Consider the following 16,857-nt stretch of genomic DNA (forward strand, 5'->3'; position numbering starts at 1 on the left):
AATCCGCTTTAAATTTCGAAATTCCGTGGATTCACAAACGTTATTTTCAACTTTCATAAAAGAAAAGCAAGTTAAAGCTGAACTGAAAACTTTTAATGAAATAGCGACTGTTTATATAAACTAAGTACGAATCAAAAGAGCAATACTTGTGTGCTTTATCGGCCACTTAGGTAAATTTGAAATACGAAATTATGGCTGGAACATGAAAGCCCTCGTAAAAGAAAAAGAGTCATCCCCTCGAGAGCGAGGGAGGGAGCAAAAGCAAAGCTTCGCGAGCAAACTGCTCGCTCATTATGCGAATCAGAGCGTCGCCGAGAGAAAAAAAGAAGAAGAAGAATGAGTCGAATGACACAGGCTGTGTAGCGAGTGTTTTATACATGCGTATATATGTATATTGTCCCCATCGGGGTTATTAGCATCACGCAAAAGTATGTGCTGGCTGGCAGTCCGTACGTTTGTCGCGCAGGTAGGTATACAGAGAGAGAGAGAGAGAGAGAGAGAGAGAGAGAGAGAGAGCGCGAGAGTCAACCCTGGGCAGCAATAAAATGCTTGCGCGCGCCGCCTCCTGCCCCCACCACGGCTCTCTCCCAATAGTCGTCGTCGTCGCGAGCGAGCCCAGAGCTCTCCCGCACGCACACAGACGCGCTCAGTTCAGTCAAGTCAGTCACTCGCGGCTGACCGTGGCGAGCGCTCGCCTAAGCGCCGCCGGCCTACCCGCAACCCTCATGATATTCAAGAAGAAACAGTGCGCGCACCTGTAATATACGTACTCGCGTATCCGAGTGCGACGGATACTTGCTCCCCTTTGTCCTCCTCCTCCTCCTCCCCACCCCCCTCCGGCGATTCTACCTTGTTGCTGCACCGGTTCTTCCCACCCGACCTTTCTCTTGGTTCGGTTCTCCGCGGCAGTCTCTCGGTGCGGTGATATTTATTATTATGTGCCAGACGCTCCAGTGACACTGGTTGTTTTAGTCACGAGGAGGCAGCCGGAGGAAGCTGAGAGAGCAAAGTGAGTAGCAGACCGATTCGCGTGCGGGAGTGCTCGGCTTCCTGTTTGCACAAACATCGCGCGCGTGTGTACTTTTTTTTCGCGATAAACAATGCGGAGTCCTCTGCTCGCGAAGATGTGCTGTGCTTTTTGTGTCGAGCGCGAGAGAGCCTGTGATTAGGATGATTACAGCTGTCGCGACGCTGCATAGTTTATACTTTCCGCGATTGTTAAAAGCGAGGCGATGAATATTCACTTTTCGCCGCTTGTAAACGTCCACGGACGAGATTGACACGAACAAAAAAGGCCGTCCGCGATAAAAGCCGCAGGCTCGTCTTGGTCTGTTTGCGACGAAACCGGCTGACGTCCATAAGGACGTGCGGAATTCAGGATTTTTCGGGAAGCGCTATCGGCGCGTGACGAACGCGCCGAGGTGACGCAAGTTCCCCAGCGAGCTCGGTGCGCCGAGCAGCGCGCTTATTCATTAGAACGCTGCCCGCTGTCGGCAGCGCGATGCAACTCGAGCGGCAAGTTTTCGCGCGCGCGGTCGCGAGGTAAACAAAAACACCAGCGCCGAGGCGTGTGTACGTTCGGCCAGGTGAATCGATACGCGGCGAGCGCGACCGAAGCCAAATTTTAAATTTAAATGTCGCCGAACGCACAAACTTCCCGCGCTACCGGTCGGCAGTACGCGTGTCGCGCGATTTTCGCCCGAGCGATCGATCGTCGACGACGGCCGAGCGCCGCCCGTCCATTTCTGAACTTCACTTTGAATTGAGCCACGAGCGAGCCCGTTTGCACCTGCGACTAGACATTTCCACCTGGTCGAGATGTCGCTTCAACTTTTATTTTTGTTATCGATTTTCCGCCCATCGGATAAACAGTCGGTATTGTCAAAGACGTTCCGGTAACGAATGCTCTGTCAAGCTCGAGTGTATCTCTCGTATAACTCCGTAAAAAGAGTAGGAGGGAGAAAAGAGGAGGCATAAAGAAGCGGTATAATGAAAGGAGAGTCATTCAATAGCCCCGGCGGCTTAGCAGAGGCAGTGAGAAATGAATGAAACGAAAAGAGAAGAGAGATAGTCGAGGAACAAGCCAAAATCAATAATCAATATCAGTCCTGCGGCTGATGCTTATTAAAGCTCCGCAAACGAGCATCCAGGGTAAAAACTATATATGAGGAATCCCATAAAAAAGTAGTATAACTCGATACCGGTTGACAACGTTCACAAATTGGTTGCATGCTCTCAGTTATACGAAACAAACGGGGCTTAAAATTACTGCATATACAAGCGATAGAAGATAGATTAACCTACAGAAGTTTTAAGAAAATTGAAACAAAGAACGTAATTAGTTGTTCGCGGGATTTATCTTTATAATATAATTTATCTTTCGGGAGTTTATTAAAAAACGAAGAGCGCCGATAACGTTAATCCGAGTTAAATCATTATTTAAATATTTTATTATCTTCTACTTTAAATGTTGATCCGTACAGAGCTTTGAGTAATACAACGAGGCATATAAATCTCTCAAAGAATGCGAGGCTGATACTTTTAATTAGCTGCACTTGCGTGATTTCAAAGCTTACCAGGCTTAACGTTCCGAACAGAAAAAAAATTTCAGCTCAGACCTGCTCATCGTTTTTCAATTAAACTTCGAGAGACCATGAAAATCACGTTTTTTCTTTTCATTGAGCTTTCAACCACGGCGTTTCCAAACGATTTTAGCACTTCCCCGAACAAAAAATACGGGTCGCATGAAAGCACGGCATGCACCAGAGTGTTGCGAATCTTTTTGACACTCCGCAGAACCGTGAACTCGCCAAATTGAGAGAGGGAGCGCGCGCGCGCTATTTGAGCGTTCGCAAAAACGGCACCGAATTATGATATTTTTTTTTCTTTCTTTGTGGTATTCTGCGCACGAGCGACCGTTTTGTTCCCAATGATGAATTTTATTACGCCTATTGCGAAGATAAAATTTGCGTCCGGCGAAATATTATTTTGCGTTCATTACGCGACGTCGCGCCATTTGCATGAATATGCATAATAATTCGCCGCGAGCTTGCGGACGCGCGCGCAAAAATAAGGCGGCGTAATTAAAAAAACCCAAGCACAGAGTCCATTCTCATTTTGTTCTTGTTCTTCCTTCCTTGCTTTTCGTTAATTATAAATTGCGATTTTTCCCAGCCTTTCTCTCGCTTGTTCGTTATCGCGTGCGCGACGCGCTTCGTATGCCCTCCCCCCTCTCGCTTACGACGTGAGTGCGCGTCGTGAATGAATTAATTTCGGAGATTGTTCGTTGGTTAAACGTAACGTGTGCTGCCAGTCCAATAGTTATTTGTTCTTTTTTTTCTTTTTAAATCGGTGCTTCCAGATAGAAATCAATTTTTTAAATTAATTAAAACTATTCATCAACTTCGTCACTACTTTCAATATCAACTAGTTTATTGCGCAAACCAATTTGCATTCTCGCTTGTCAAATAAACGTGCCAAACTTTCCATAACTCCCAATTACTAGTTTCACCTCAAAACGAATAAATTCGCCATCCATCGAGCAATAAATAACTCCAAAGCTAAATAAAGTCTCGAAAAAAAAAAAGAAATTAGCGTCTACTCACTAGGAGTTTTCCCTGTTTCTCTTACCGCGTTTATTAGCCTATCCGAGGAGATCGCTTGATTAATTGGCTTCTGGGGGGCAGGGGGTGGATTTGTGCGCGCATGTCCTCGTAAATTTCAGCTTGTGGCTTACACTTTGAGCATTGTTGCGGAGGCTCCCTGGTCAAATGTGGAATGCCCACACTCGTGTACACGAAAAACATGAAATTTCCTCCTTCTCGGTTCCTCCGAGGTATTTCATCATAAAATTTTTCGATGTGATTTTATGATAGATTTTTACACTAGATTCCAAAAGTATCGCACGCATAAATTTAGCGAGATATTTCAATAAATTTGTCGGCAAGCAAGACAACTTTATCTCTCGCCCGACGAGTTATAAAATTATTCAGCGCGCGTGAGTTTTTTGACGCCAAGTTAATTTAATCAGACACACCGCGACGTACGAGCTTTCAAGTCAGAGTTCGACGAAGATCGAATTCGACGATTCGGAAGTCAGTTATTTTTGTTTTCGTAACGTGTGGACACAAAAAAAAACAAGTTGCCAGCTCCTGTTACGTACAAAATCTTCTTTATGAAGTCCCGGCGTGGTGCACATTCCCGAAATGTTGATAAAAAAAAGTCACTCCGACGTTATTTTGCCGACGTTTGCGAAACGAGTGCATTATCAATATTCGCAATTTCGACTACAAAATCACGCGCTCGGTCAAAGTACTCGTCTCGCGTCGCTGCTCGCGAAAAACTGGAAATGTACCGCAGGGTCGCGAGATAAGATTTTCATGGTGACATCTCTCATGCTCGCGCCTGCGGAAATTTGAGATGCGTTGACTTATATTCGACTTGGCTGAAATAGGACTTTCTCTCGAGAACGCTCGTGATACCTTTATCTCGACCAGACTAATCGGTTTTACGCAGCTACAGATCTTCGAGTTGGAGGGATTTTCGACTAGATTTGCCTTGGTAATTTGTCATTCACGTTAAATTTAACGCTTGCACCGCCAACCAAATACGCGGCATGCTCGTAAATAAGGAATAAAATATAATACGCAATTTTCCAATGATACATTTGACGAAATGCATAAAGCGCAATCGCAACACCGAGATGATTTTTTTTCGTATAATACACTCCGCAATGCGCTCTGGCCAGCAAGAGCATAATCTTATCAGAATCGCACGGCGCGCGAGGCGAAGACGCTCATCTTTAGCTACGAGTCGCCGGTGGTCGTCCGTGTACCTCGTTAATTCATCGTTGGACAGGATTGGCTCGCAGCTATAAACATTCCCGCCTCGCGATCGGAATAATAATCGATAAGATTCCCGCCAAGTTTCGAGTCAGCTCGAATTAGACACAATCGGTTGGCTTTTCGCGTCTCTTCCGCGCGCGTTTATTGTTAAGCGGAAGTGACAGCCTCTGCTCGTCTGTCTGGAAATAAAGTTGCTCGCGATGATCTGTTGGCTTCCTCGAATAATTATGTGCCTCAGAAATAGCACGAGCTATTCAAAACCGCTAACTATTTCAGCGGTTTGTTTTTCGAAAACACGCGCTCGCGCACTTTATCGGAACGTCACTCGGCGCCGGATTTATTTTGGCTCTTTGATGCGTCAATTATTAATTGGTGCACGAAGGTGTGTGCGTATGCGCGCGCGATATATTAACGAATTAGTATCTACGAGGAGGATGAAGACGCGGTCGCCAATCGAATAAGAACAGCCGGTATTTGACGACAAATAATTCAAGTCTATTTATTCGGTGTGTATTTTCGAGGTTATATCAATAACGCGGCATTAAACTTGCACGGCATCTTTATTGATCAAGTGCACGAGCGGCAGGGTAGTGTGCAGCTCGCTCGCGCATTCTCATTGCCATATTGATTTTACACCGCGAGGCAAAATATCTGTTTATGTTAGTGCGGCCTGTAACACAACGCGCTCGGATCTATTCGGATCTATTCTCCACGAGAGAACTATCAGTTTGCTTCCTAGCCTGTTGTTATTCCCATTCAATGATGATCGAATCGCTCCGCGGAGAGACGCGCACGAATTGATTCCGACTATCCTACGGCTCGATGCAATGATTAATCCGTGACGAGCAATTGAAAAATCCTTATGTAAACCTCCAAGACAACACAGCGTTTGTAATACGTAGATCGAGGGGTAACGCGATATCTGCTTTTATCGCGCGCGACCAGATTAAATCTACGTAACAATGCCACGGAGTTTTCAAATGCTCGCGTAAAAAAAAAAACAAAAAAGAACTGAGTCACTTGTCGTGAAACTCAATTTGGATTTTGATAAAAACGGGGGCAACGAACGGGATTCCGTCGACAGTGTCGACACGGAATCACTATACTGTCTTTCTAACCAAACTCCTACATTTCGTTGAATGCGGGATTCACAATGCAGTCAGCGTATATGATGTCATTGCTTTAAATATTATACCTGAAAATTCATTTCAACTTAATTGAATTGATAAGACAGAGAGTGCTAGCAAGGTTGCGTAACGCACAACTCGGGTGAGTTTATTATTATCTCTTTTTTTAATACCTTATTTCCGAGTTAGATTAGCACGCGCATTACATTTATCTCTGAACGAAAACTTTGATCAATTCGTACGAGAGAATAACATCGTCTAGCCTGTTCGAAGAAGAGAAGGATTTCGGTTGCAATGTAGCACACCAACGACTAATTAGTGATTTTCACGCTCGCGAGTCTCCTTCGTCCCGATTACTTTTTTTCGCCTCTTTCAATCTACCGTGCAGCTCGCTCGTCGTCTTCTGCCAACTTTATTATTACCGGTGGGGCTCGCTACTTTTAACGTAAATTATCGCTCGCGCAAAACATTTTATTGGAGCGCGACGACACTCGAAAATTTATATACACCGCGTTATTTTTGTGTCTGCGAGGGAGGCGAAATCTTTGGTCGCCACGTTCGAGGAAAAAAAAAATTTTTTTTTTTCGCGACAGACGCTTCACAGTCATAAATCACAGCAGTACGATCCCTTCGCTTAAGCAAACAATCAAGCAAGCCGTGCCAGTTCATTCGCCGTGTGTTTGTCAAACAGTGGATTACGAGGGACTTTTGATTTGCATGATGCGAGCACTCTGCAGGAATCCGACGCACGGATTAAACTTCGCTTTGCATCTTTAGCGCGCAATACCTCTCCATGCGTCTGTACCCTCGACGAGAGGCATCACGGGGAGCGCGCAATCGAAAGCGTTATCGGAGTGCGTTTCCGCGATGTACCGAGATATTGTGCCGGATGAGCTTGTCATCGTAGTTTTAAATATTTTTCTGGAATATCCTCCAAATGGCGTAATAATGCTGATTCTTCGTCCGATATGTTTCCAAAGAGAAAAGGATTGCGAGTGTTATGCCCTTCGATGGATTGGTGAGGTTTTATCGCTATCCATCATCGGAAAGTGGCGCTTGACAATAACTCGCTGCACGCACGCACGCAGCGACAATATAAAATTCCACGCGATACATTATAGCAGCTAGTTTATGAATGAGAACAGTCGCTCGGTCGCTTATCATTTCAGTAGCCTTCGCGAGAAATTACCACCTCACGCGTACGACTGGCATAATCAAGTTCTTGTCGGTGTAACGAAAAATCGACGAGGTTACGTTCGATACGCATATCTATAGCTTCGTAAATTCTAATAAGCCGGCGCGAGCGAACCGCAGAGTGCGCGGGTCGCGAAAGAGAAAGGAAAAAAAAAATAGCGTGTCACGTCGGGTTATAAATAACCCGATCGAACGGATGCGTTGCAGCACTGCACGTCGCACGCATACACGCACTCGTTGCGAAATTATTTAGATGCAGACGAACGGAATGAACAAAAATCGATCCGACAAATTCTCGTTCTTGTTCGCGTGTCCCCCCTCCTCCGCTCCCGCCTCCTGACCGTCGAAAAATCCACGCTGAATCGCATAAAAACGTAACGCGACGACTTCTCCTCTTGTTTTATACGGGACGACGTGGGTAAGTTTACGATCGGAAGTGGGTCAACGGTATATGGATGAGATGCTGCCACTACTCCAATATTCGGTTGTTAGTTTGCTTTTGTTGTTGTTGAGCTTTGGAAACATAATTAAATTTTCGCACAGCCTTGATAGCAAAATCGATAAATTATTATCTAGAAGTGGATAATTGAAGCCGGTAATTAGAAGCTTACCTTAGCCAAGCGTCGTGCGTTACTTCGAATACTTGCATTGTCGTCATTGTTGATTGTATTTTCGTAGACTACGGCTGATGCCAAACATATACTTCGGGTGATGTCTCCCTCGAAGCTCGCGCGTCAAATATCTCGAAGCGTTTTGTCATATTCCCCCTCGAAAGAAAAACGCGAAAATCCGCCGAAACGATCGCGCGTTCAAATATGCGATTCTCCGTGTGTATACAGGGAGGTTGAGTATGTGTTTAAGAGGGCCGCAAGTTTCTCTCTGCTCAAAGAAACTGAACTTTTTTTTTCGCTTTAGCCCGCAAGGCATCCGAGCCGAAGGAAAAGCAGAAAAAAAAAAGAAAAGAAAAAACGAGGTCAGGCCAGGCCAACAGTGCTATCACTGCCCCATAAAAATTGAAACGCAGGGGGGAGAAAAGCTCCCAACTCTGCGTATAAATATCGAGACATTTACCGATAGCCCAGTCATCCCCACGGGTAACGACTGTGTTATAGCTCTTCTTTCTTTTACTTTCGTCTTTTTCCTTTTTGAGTCTCTTAATAAACGAATCGCAAACTCGATTTCAGCGGTACGTATTTTTTTGTTGAATGACTCGGCGTGCCGCGCAAAAGCGATCGCGCAACGCGAGTGTTTATCCACTTTTGATTCGACGTATCGCCCAACGATTTCCGTAGAGAAATGCCGCGTCGAAACGACGATTTCCGAAATGCGCAATCACGAAGTACTGTCTATTTGCTGCACGCGCGTAAAAATAGCCGAAAGCATTATCTCCGCCTTGTTGGCCGATAAGTTGCATGACACGCGGTCGGCTCCCTCGCGACGATAGCGAAATCTGATGAATGTAGGTCAGAATCAGTCGAGACCTCAACACGTCTGAGGCGGTAGGGCTGAAAAGAGCGGAATGGACGCTCTTCGGCAGCCGTGTACGAAAATAAAACAATTTATATTTGCCAATTGGGCAACGCTCGGAAGACACGTCGTGCGCGCGCGCGATGACCGAACCGAGTATCGAGCACGTGGCTGCGAGATAGCGTACGAGCGTGTAGCAAGCCGACAGCGGAACGTCCGATAAGGGGAAAGGATACTGTGCCGCCTGGCATCCAGGGGAATTTCACGCTGTTGATTAGACGCGCACGCACGGCTTTGTGTCTTTGAGGCGCTTCATCGAGACACTCTCGCGTTTCGCCCTTCGCAAACGAGGAATAGCCGAACTTCGTGTGCGCGTGCCCATCGAATCGCCAGCTTTCCCGTTGATCATTCAAGTCTGCTCGAAGTCCACGCGCTCGATGATCAAACGCTCGAAACGGACGGTGTGACAGTTTTGACGAGAGCGGCAAGTTTTATGGGGAGTTTGCGTCCACGCGCGTTCGATAAGCAAGTGGATTTTTCGCCTGCAGGACGCGTGCGCGCGAGTCTGGGGACAGCTGCGCTTGAGCAGCGGCAAAACCATTCACCCGTGACGTAAACGATTGTACAGCGCTTGTTTGACGACCAAAGAGATGCAAGATTGCGGCTTATTGATAGAGCCGAGAGTTTATTCACGTTGAACGCACCTCGCTAATAATAGCGACCGAAGGGCCCGAAACGATGGCATCCCGATCGATCGATCAACGCACACGGCGAAAGTTGCCGTGCGTTCGTTCTCTTTTTCGTGGGCTTTCTTCGCGAAATCGAGCAACACGCGCGCCATCGGCCATAAGATGACATAATTGCGCTACTCGGACACTCGCGCAGTTTGTTATAGCTGCACGTGTATATAAAGCGTCGCGCGCGCGCACAAACACACACACACACACGCGCGCGTACACAGATATATACATATATATATATATGGCACTTAAGTCTGACCTCGAATTAGAATAAACTTGACACGAAAATCGGAACGTTTCACTTGGCTCTCTATTCTTTTCACGCGTAAACGCGGAATTCAATTTGACGAGGTATCGATTTCGGCGTGTCCCCGGTATCGACCGTTTATCGTTCGCGTCACTGACCACCTGACCGTGGCAAACATTCGAGAAGGGGAAACGAGAGTAGCGCTCAAGCGGTTTCGCCAAGCTCGGTGCCCGCGCCTTCGTCGTGACAGCGTTGCAGATGACGTTCTCGCGAAAAACAATGCAACATAATGCCAGGTGCGCGGCATCGCACTGATCAGCATTGCATTCGCAATCCGAGCTGTGATCGGGCGGCCGCGGGCGCCACGACGACGCTCGGGAAGTGGCGAATCGCGTCTTGGCGCGGAGATGTGTCACCGCGCGCCAGAACGCAAACGTTGGGGCACAGCCGCGCGTCCCCACGGGAGTAGCTCTCCGTCGCAAAATCGATCGTCGGTCGTGCTCGCCCGAGCCGCAATGATTAATCGGCGAGTTCTCGTGTGTTTACCGAACTCGCCGCGCGTCGCGCCCAACGGGAACAAAGTATAGGAATACCGCGGCGACCGACAGGCCGCGCGCGAGAGCCGAGCCAAGGGCGGAAAAGACAGTGGCCGAACGCGTCGGCAATGCGAAAATTTCAATTTCCGCGCGCGGCTGAAAACATTCGGTAGAATTTCCATATACATGGGGTTGGGGGATGCCTCGGCGCCTCCGTTGGAATTTCGCTCAGCAATTTTTCCGCCTCGTCTACGTCCCCGAGAACAGTTTCTCCCTTCTATTATTTTTTTTCTTTTCCTTTTGTCATATCGCAATATCACGCTCGGCGCGCGACTCCACCCCGCAATTAAGCAAATTCTTTCTTTAATTTTCATAAATCAGACCGACACTTCGTCGCACTCGTTTTTATTTATATATTTATTCTTTTGGGCTTTGCCTTGCGAAGCGCGCGTAATTCTATGAATTCGCGTGTATTCGCTGCACTCGGCGACGACGACGAATAGTGATTAATTTTTCTGGAATTCTCAGCTACATAGTTGCGTGGTAATAGTTCGGGAATCCGCTTAGCGAATGTAATTGAAATTTATAATACAGCTTTGACGTAACATTTCATTGCTTTGCGTCAGTGTTATTAATCGGAAATGAATTCCGCGTATCCGTACGTGTGCGGTTCGCGTGTGCGTTAAATTGTTATTCACTCGTCACTAACAGTGTGCGTTGAAAAGTTTCGAGAATCGACCTTACGGTACGTATGGATTTTACGTCAACCAATTTTACTCTCGATATCCTCGTTCGCGCTCTTAACTGCTAATCAAACTCGCGACCAGTGCTGTGCGTCATCGTGCCGAATTGAGCGTAATGATTATCAGCCTCCGATGAAAAAGCCTTATCGTGTCGAATATCTCTCGAAATGAAAAAGAGAAAGAAGCAAAGGAAAGTACAGAGTAGAGCGCGAGGCCGTGTAGAGGTGAAAGCCAGTATCAATCACCGAAATTGTACTCACCTTTCGAGTCAATATTGGTGTCATTAAGGTCACTGCTTGTCGTATCCCGGCTCATTATTAAAGTGTCAAAATCGCGCTCGCGCTTGGAACAAATGACGCGTCGATGGCTGCCCCTTTTGTTCTCTTTTTTTTCTTTCGTTTGTTATTACACGCCACGACTGATCTATATTCGCAATATATATTGTTAAAATTTGTTAAAAGTCCCTTTTGTTTTGCCGGCGCTTGAAAGGACGGTAAAAAGCATTTGTTACTTTTCCTCGGCCTCGGCCGTGGGATTAAAAACAACATAGCTCGGTTGGTTTGCGTGCTAAATGCAAAACGAAAACCTTGTTTCAGTTACGAATATTCATTCGTTTGCCAGGTCCGCTGCCGTTTCAATTTGAATAGAAGCTACTGCATACGATATCGATTCTCGTTTGTTCTGAGAAATTTGTACCACCTTTTCGAGGCGCGTCAGACGCGCAATAAAGCCGCGCTCGCTGGCCAACACACTTTGCCAAAGCGCAGCTGGCTGAAGTTGAGGACACTGTAAGAAGTGTATGAAGAACGATCTGCACTTCGGCGGTCGAGCGTCTAATAGGTTTTCGAGCGGGGAATAAATCAATTTGCTACATACGTAATATAATCGCCAACTGCACGTCGTATACAATCGAAGCATGTAACCCGATTATAAACAATCTCATTTGCGTTCATAATTTTCTAGCTTGAGTCGCTTCGTGAGCCACGCGCTCTCGCGAGATTCATAAGTTTTCAGATGCCCGATAGCCTATAATCGGGCTTGTGACGTCGAACGCGAAAAATAGCACGTCGAATGTTTATTTCGGTGGGTAGTTTAATTGGCCGCTGGCAAATTTACGCGTGTCGCGCGCTTGACGCTTGTGAGATTTATCACAGAGTGTGTCGCAACGGAGCGGACTGTCAAAAACTTATTCATCAGCGCTTTCCCATCTGCGCGACTCAATTTGGACATTTCCCGACGAGCGAAGCCTTTCTCAAGGCTCAGCGAGCCGCGAATCGGTCGTCCGACTTCGCGCTGCTGGACAACGAAAAGGTGGACGCGCGAGCGAAGAGCGTATATATATATATATATAGATATATATATATACATATATATATATATATATATATACACACGCGCGCGCGCGCGCGCGCACGACGGGGCGCGCAGAGCCCGGAAATTCGCGTGCGCGGGCGAAGCACAATTGAATTCGCACGCTTGCCAGCGCCAACCTCGGCCAGCGGCAGTAAGCGCGCTCGACGCGGTGTGAATAGATCTTTCCACCTGAACGCCGCTTTTTTTCCTCTTTCAAGTTGACGTAAACAGCGAAAAGTCAAATCCATTCGGCTAGAATTTCCGGATCTCGAATAACGAAAGGTACCGCGGTAAACTCGCGCCTAATTTTTTTGCAATCCCGTTTTTCGCTTCTAATTGGAGGCACGTGCCCTGTTAATTAGTGTCACGTCCTTGGACTCTCGCATAAGCGAGTCGGGGTAGTGAATGAAATTTCTCTCAAGTCAAATTACATCAACTTTATCATGGTACTTCAACCTCATTACAGAGTCGTGGGTCGACTTTATCCTCGTGACGAGGAAAGTAAAAAGGACGGCGCGAGTTTTCTTGTCTGGGAAAAGGCAAGCAAAAGTAACCAGCGAGCTAAAGGCACGACGAAGCACCTGCAGCTTATCTCGGCTGGGCGCGAGGGAGAAGAAAAGCAGCCGGGCAAGACATTTTTCACGGAGCTGTATTTTCGCATTTCGCGGGGAGTTTGGTGTTGTCATCGTGGCGCCGATGATGACATTTACTGCGACGGAAAATCAAAGTTCAGAGCTGCAATGACGCTAAGGGAAATGCCGCGTTCGCCTCTGCGTTCGTTGTATCCGTACATACGTTATAATTCGTGAAATCCAACGCAAAGAGAGCGAAGATCGCTGTATAAATTACCCAATTTGTCCGAGCCGAGTGTAAAAATAGGGGCGCGCGCGTAATGCCATTACCGGTCAAGAAAGTCGAGATAGCGATTCTGCCTTAATTAATTGCCTGTTAACGCGAAATGGAGAGAGAGAGAGAGAGAGAGAGAGAGAGAGAGACAACAGAGAAAGCGAGCAAGTTTAAAGGAGGAAATATACAACAAAAAAGAAGGAATGGTAGAGAAAAATTATTTTTGAAGGGCTTTCACTTTTTCTTTTATTTTTGTCTATCGGAGATTTTAATGAGCTGAGCAGCGGCTCATTCGCTTGCATGGGGCGTTAATTTATAGAGCGACGTGAAAATTATACGAGTAATGCGTTTCGCATGAAAAGGAGCTGGCCATTCTCGCGTGCAATTATTTGCGAGCTTAATTTCGAGATTAAAACACAAAAGCTCCAAATTGCAATTTCGACGAATGCTCTGCCGAGGCGAAAGAAAGACCTGGCGCGCCTCCGTCTCTGATCGCATGCTTCGCGTTTCGCGCCTTTGACGCTCCTCCCGTCGCCTTTTCCTTTTTCGCTCGCGAGCTGCGGCCCGTCACGGCACGTCGGATTTGAAAATGTGCCACCGCTGCCGCTACCCAGTCTCATTCGCTTAGCCGCGACGTCCGCCTTTTATACGATTCTTTAATGCGACCCGCTCGTATTTAGGCGCTGTTCGTTTAATCGAATTTCTCGATGCGACTGTGTAAACGGTTCTTCTTTCCTTCTTTTTCGCGCGTGAATTTAACGCGAATCCGAATGCCTTCGGCAGTGCGCTCGGCATTCTTGCTATATTAAGTTGGGAATTGGCCGAGTAATGCGATCATTTGGAGATTGAATGTATATTGGCAAATTGAATTAATGTCCGTCGCTCCTATCGGGCCAATTGCAATATCGATGCAAAAATAAAACAACTGATATACCCGATGGGAAATCCAATTGACCTCCTCGGAAAACATTGGTTTATTTAAAACAGGCAATAACAAGCGGAACAGCGAGGAAGCTCATGAAAGTCAAACGTACAAACACAACGACCAAAAACGAAATCAGCGCAAAAACCTCCAGATAAACAAATCAATCGGTGTCTCGGCGGAATATAAGTCCGCGGAGTGAGAGAAGTCCGAGAAATAGACTTGGAGCGTCGTCTTCGCGATTTAGAGTCGCTCGCAATAATAGCTCGACGCTAAAATTAAAAGCTCGGGCGCGCTGGTCGCCGAGGAAGAGAGGGAGCATTTATAATCCGCGGTGTGTGTAATAGCCTTGCCCGCGGGACTCGACAGCTCGAAATAACAATAATGCCCCCACGACGAGCGCGATATGCCAAGAAAACCGACAGTCCATCGCCGTGGATGTCGACGCTTTTCCGGCATTCGTGCCAAACCAGCCGCCGGCCGAAGAAGAGCACTTTCAGTGCCCCAACCCGCCGGTGCTGCAATGACGATTGACGCGTCGACCGGTGCATCGATTGCTTTGCGAATTCTCACGATGCGCGTTTCGACCACGAAATCGCCGAAGCGGAATGGAGAATGCTTTGGATAACAAAAAAAATATGTATATAGTCGGATATGTAAGGCATCTCTTGGACATCGTTGCACGTGATATAAATTCCCGACATAGCTGAACCGCGTAATTGAGCTATTAGTTGCTCCACATCAGATGTTAATCGAGCCTCGTTAAATCGCAAAGAACTTCGTAAACAAGCATTACGAAATAATGCAAAAAAAAAAAAAAATAACGAGAATGAATTTCAGTCTCCCGCAGCGAATATCTCGTAATAGTAGCATAAATGATAGAACGCTTGACTGAAAATTTAAACTGCTATATCCTCGCTAACAGAGATAATTAAGCTGCTAATACGAGCAGTTTTCGGTTAATCTTAATTCACAACGAAGTTCGTTAAACTTTTGTTTTTCATCGGCAGATAGCGAGTTAAAATCGACGTGGGCGGAAACAGCGTTTAATTATCCGAAAGCTTGCGAGCGCAAACTCGTGTATTTATCACTCATTACGACTGTTTGTTTATGCTTGAGAATGGGTTTACAAGCCTGTTAGCGACTCGATCGTATCCGGCCGCACAGCATATTTCTCAGCTTCAATGACATTTCAAATATTTACAACTCTTCGCTTAACTGCGCTCTTCGGATTAACTCGTGTACGCGAATTCACTCATTTCTGCGATATTAGTCTTTGCATTTTTTTCAATGTAAATATTTATAAATTTATCGCCTCGTCAAAGCTCTTCAAAGCCAAGATACCCTTCACCGTAAATTATATATATCTAAAAGAGAGAGAGAGAGAGAGAGAGAGAGAGAGAGAGAGAGAGAGAGAGAGAGAGAGAGAGAGAGAGAGACATTTCAACACAACTTGTTAGATGCTTTCAGTTGCATCGCTGCGAAAACTTTCGAATTAACGGCTCGAGAGAAAAGTAAGCACCAGGGTGTGATGAAGTCGTTAGTAGTTTTTACGATTTTTCCTCCCGTATTGCTCGCTCGCTCGCTTTAAAGAAAAAGCTGTTTTCGCTTTGACAGTCTCCCGAGAAGAAAACCGTGATACAGTCAATTATCGAAAGTCCGAATCCTTTTGATCCATTGCTGAATCGCGTTTGAAAGATTTGCCAGCGGGAACGCGGAATAAAAATCGATATCGGTATTTATTCGAAGATTCTCGTCTTATGGATGATTCCGTTCGATTCTGTAATTTACATCACTGAATATGCATCGTGCGTCGCATTATTCAACGTCACACGTAAGAAAAAACTAGGAGGGGAATGCTGATTATCAAGGCGCGGGGAGAAGTTTCGTTAACGTTACGACGTAAATGTTTTATTCCAAAAGCTGACTGAGCGCGCGCACGGCTATAAAAGTCGGGCCTTTTTTTAGTTACCGTGAATGCAAAAGCTGTAAAACTTGCGAGTTTCTCGAGACGGTGCGCTTAAAGGAAAAAAAGAGTTATCCTTTTATCAGCGTTTTCCTACTCGCTTCTTCTTTCAACTTTTTCTCTTATTTCGGACGACAATTTTTTACGCGCGCTTCCTTAGATAAAACTGGATTTGCGATATTCTACAAATTTGAATGAATGACGCCAGACGACTCTGAGAGATATTTTACGCGAAATTCTTTGGCAGCGCGCACTCGATCGAGCACCAAAGGCTGAGGCACGCGACATCAATCGACCTCTCTCAACCATACGTCACATAGCGAACGAATACCGAAAAGAAACAACTTTTCCTACCCCGCAAGCCTATCGCAAAAACAATACTTGATGCAAACTCGATTTCGCCCTAAAACACGCTCCTTTTTTACGTGGCGTCGTGCCAAAAACTTGCTCCAATCGATATGACGCTCTCTCGCCAAAAGCTAATTCGGCCTAGCGCATTATGCATGAAACTTGACGGAGCCCGCACCCTCTCCCGACGAATTAAAATTTTTTTTCCCTCGAAAAGATCGTCGATTTTGCAATCTTGCAAACTTCGCGATATCTAACATCCTTTTCTGTTAGTAATTACAGAGTTTGCTAAGTCGTTATTGGGAAAAGGAATCTTTTGATGGAAACCCGCCATATTCTTTTTATCCACGAGTTTATCTAGTTTTACGACGGCGGGATGGCTATTTCGAACTGGAATCGATCGCAATAATGGTAACCCTTAAATTGAGAGATATATCGATCGCGTCAAATTGAAAAGATTTTCAATCGAGCGTCAACGTTGTCTCGAAAATTAAACTGCGAAAAAGAGCCATTCGCGACGTCGT

General features: G+C 46.1%; 1 protein-coding gene across 10 annotated transcripts in view; it reads left to right on the forward strand.

Moving 5' to 3' along the window:
* Positions 1 to 637: 637 nt before the first annotated feature.
* Positions 638 to 16,857, forward strand: part of LOC131669576 (octopamine receptor beta-2R-like) — a 60,664-nt gene continuing 44,444 nt past the window's right edge. For 8 of the 10 annotated variants that reach the window (XR_009302381.1, XR_009302382.1, XR_009302384.1 and 5 more), the window contains exon 1: positions 638 to 1,009. The gene's annotated coding sequence lies outside the window, so the exon portion shown is untranslated. Of the gene's footprint in view, positions 1,010 to 7,564; positions 7,584 to 12,438; positions 12,534 to 16,857 lie in introns of those variants that run through there. The other 2 variants (XM_058944548.1, XM_058944547.1) reach the window with 2 other exon arrangements.

The sequence above is a fragment of the Phymastichus coffea genome, unplaced genomic scaffold, assembly GCF_024137745.1.
Source record: "Phymastichus coffea isolate CEN01 unplaced genomic scaffold, Cenicafe_Pcof_1.1 PCOF00094, whole genome shotgun sequence".
NCBI classification, from domain to species: domain Eukaryota; kingdom Metazoa; phylum Arthropoda; class Insecta; order Hymenoptera; family Eulophidae; genus Phymastichus; species Phymastichus coffea.